The 3360-nt window shown below is 53.6% G+C and overlaps 1 protein-coding gene across 2 annotated transcripts in view; it reads right to left on the reverse strand.

Moving 5' to 3' along the window:
* Nucleotides 1-381: 381 nt before the first annotated feature.
* LOC101585520 (neutrophil gelatinase-associated lipocalin-like) overlaps nucleotides 382-3360 on the reverse strand; it is a 20284-nt gene continuing 17305 nt past the window's right edge. The window contains exon 7 of one of the 2 annotated variants that reach the window (XM_023701662.1): nucleotides 382-419. The gene's annotated coding sequence lies outside the window, so the exon portion shown is untranslated. Of the gene's footprint in view, nucleotides 420-1500; nucleotides 1513-3360 lie in introns of those variants that run through there. The other variant, XM_004641612.3, reaches the window with a different exon arrangement.

The following is a 3360-nucleotide window of genomic DNA, read 5'->3' on the forward strand; positions in this document are numbered from 1 at the left end:
GCCTTTCTCCCAGGCAGGACAGGAGTAACCACAGGCTGTCCTCCCTCAGGTTTTCGTGGACTACTAACGTACAGCTTGAAAGTGTTAGCAACCGACTACGATAACTTTGCTGTGGTGTTCTTCGGGCATGAGTACCAAGACAGAGTATACATCCACCTCACGCTCTATGGTGGGTCCTGACTCCATTCACTCCTCATGGAACGGGTTCCTGGTTACACTGGGGGATGATGCCCCTATTCGTAAGACCCAAAGTCTTCTCCAGTCTGAGCCCAATTTGGGGAGGAAGTCATTTCACATTTCACTTCCCATGGGAGAGGTCTCTGAGAACTTCACACATTCAAAAGTCCTTTTGCTGGGCCGGGGAGATGGCTCAGTGAAATAAGGGCTTCCCTGGCAAGTGCAAGGGCCTGAGTTCAATCACCAGTTCCACAAAAAAAAAACAAGTACTTTTGCTGTCAGCCAGTTATGTTGGCCTTTGTCATTTCAGTAATGGGAGGCTGGGAGGCTGAGGCAGGAGGATTGTGATTCTGACCCTGTCTATGATAATTTGAAAACATGGAGTGACTTTCTCTTCTCCACCCTTTTTATGGCCATCTCCGCTACAGGGAGAACCAAGAATCTAACACCCCAACTAAAGGAGAGCTTTATCCACTTTGCCAAGTACCTTGAGCTCACTGAAGACAACGTTATTGTCCACGTCCCTACTGGTAATGCACACTGGGGAGAGCTGACTGGGAGTGGGGTCTGTGCAGGCCTGATGCTGCTCTCCAAGCCAACAACCAACTCTGAGTCTTCTCCTCCTGCCACTGGAGAGGTGGGGGCCGCCTCAGTGGAGTATGGGGATCCCTAGGAACGCAGTCCCCATGTGTGCTCCCGCTGCCTGTTAGCCAAGGCCGGCACAGGTGACAGTCTCAGCTGTGGGTCCAAGTTTCCCCAGTCTCCCTGCCCTCAGTGGACCATGTCCTCTCCATGCTTTGGCTCAGCTCACTGGGGCCTCTCTCCTGTCCCCTGGGGTTTGCCCTTTTCGGATGTGGCAGAAGTGCTCGCATTCAAGTGGCCTGGCCTAGGAAAGGGCCGTGTACTGATGTTCTTTCTCCCCCACAGACAAGTGCATCGATGACTTCTGAACAGATAGTGAGTAGGCTGGGCAGGGCTGGTGGAGGCTGGGAATGAAGGCCTAGGAGGTCTCAGGCCTCACGTTCTTCCACTTCTCCCATCCTGAAACCGAGCCATCTTTGTGCTGTCCCCTCACAGGTGGCTCCTATCTCTCTGTCCCCGTCCTTCCGGTCACGACTGTCCAAGATGCCCTATGGCTGCCTCATGGGACAAAATGCCAAAAAGAGAGCTGCCCAACCCTTTTTACACTGCAGTGCTGCCTATCTAAATGCCCCAAAAGCCATCCTGCTTCTGGAGCTCTCTTGGATGCTAAATAAACTCACGCTGGGCCGGGGAGATGGCTCAATAGAATAAGCGCTTCCCTGGCAAGCACAAGGGCCTGAGTGAGTTCAATCCCTGGTTCCGCCAAAAATAAATAAATAAATGAATGAACTCATGCTGCAGGCCTCCGCATCTGTGTTCCTTTTCCCTAGGCAGGGGCGCTCCTGTCCTTTGCTCCACAGCCTGGATGCCCATGCAGATGAGAGCACCCAGGGTGACCTCAGGACCAGGGACCTATCGATCACAGCTCAGCACGGTGTCTGTAGAGGGCACCTGCTGTACACTGGGCGTGGAGGCTCTGGATCCCATGACACTAAGCAAGGAGCCTTGCCTCCATGGCCTCAGTACCTGACATGTCATCCTGTCCTCCCATCTCTAGCAGCTGCTTATTTGCAGCTGCTGGCACCCCATTAGTCTGACATTAGGTCTTGCTCCTTCCTGCCACTCAGGTACTCACAGCACCTTGCACTCAGCCCTTCGTGGGCCTCTGCTGGGCACCATCAAATGGGGTTTGTGGGACAGAACAGGCTGGGCTTTCGGGGAAAGGCCACTTCTGCTTTGTTCTCGGGAGTCCAGGCCCGGGGAGGGATCAGCCCAGGTGCTGGAAGAGTAACTGTCTCTGGTCTCAAGCTGTGGGACTCCGGCTCCTGCCTGGGGTCTCCTGTGTGTTCCAAGGGGCCTGGGTCCCTACTGCTCATTTCTGACATTCCCCATTCATATAACTGAGATAGGGAGTCAGGGTCTCCTCCATTCGTTGTCCCCATGTGTCACCTTCAGATGGAGAGAGCAGATGCCTGAGCTTCCTCTCCAGGGAGGGGACAGGTACAACACTGGAATAGCTGTGAGATCTGTAGGCTTTCACCGGGAGCTCCTGTCCACTGTCAGAAGCACTCGGTTGGCTTGGGCCAGCAGGGACGGGGTGAGGGGCAGGAAGATGGCCAAGGAACAGAGGCCAATCGTGCTCAGAACAGCTGCGAAACCTTGGGCCTGGGTCACCATGCTTGGTGGCCAGGTGAGCTGTGGAGAGGGAACTGTGCACTTCTGGGGACAGGAAAGTGGCCCACACCTAGGTCTGCAGGTGCTCTTACCCTGTGAGTCCCACCCATGATTCTCAGAATCGCCTCGCATGGGGGGGGTGCTCGGTAGTGACATAAGGAGCAGGAATGACAAAAGTCACAAGATACAGGACTAGATACTTCCCTCTGGGCCCAGAGCCCCTCAAGTGGCCACTGTCCTGCACTGAGTCACTGCAGCCCCAAGTGTCCTTCCATAGGAGCTCCGCCTGGGCGTGCAGGATTGAATGGGTCCTCGCTCCCCAGGCTGTGCCTATGTCCCTGATGCCCTTCCTGTCTGGGTCACCTCCTCCTGACAGCACTGGGTCAAACTGCTTCAAGCACCCTCCTGCCCTGTAATCAGGGGCCACTTATCCCCCTCATTGCAGCCCCCTATTTTAGGTCCCCACATCCACTGGTCCTCTGCAGAGAAGCTGCAAAGAAATGAAAAAATTCCAGGAACAGTTCAGAAGAGGAGCTGAGTGTGAGTGTCACCCAGTGCAGAGATCTTGGGTTTAACTCACTACAGCAAAAAAAAAACTAAAATATTTTTTAAAAGAAAATCAAGAGAAGAAACGAAGCTGGGTCAGGTTCACAAATGTAATTGCGGTATTCTGTGAGGCTGAAGCAAGAGGATAAAATTTTATGTTCACATATCCACTGAACAATTTAGCAAGACCCTGTCTCAAAACAAAAAGTAACTTGGAAGTGGTAGGACACATGCAGTACCCGGGAGGCCAGGCGAAGCTGCAGACAGAAGTCAAGGCAAACCTAAAGCACATGGCAAAGTAGAAGCGGCAGATGCAACACCAGACCAAAAGGATGGAACCCAAAGGCCAATTGGTGCCCAGTGGCCCATTGCCGCCATGGG

Source organism: Octodon degus, unplaced genomic scaffold, assembly GCF_000260255.1.
Source record: "Octodon degus isolate 3935 unplaced genomic scaffold, OctDeg1.0 scaffold00138, whole genome shotgun sequence".
Lineage (NCBI taxonomy): Eukaryota > Metazoa > Chordata > Mammalia > Rodentia > Octodontidae > Octodon > Octodon degus.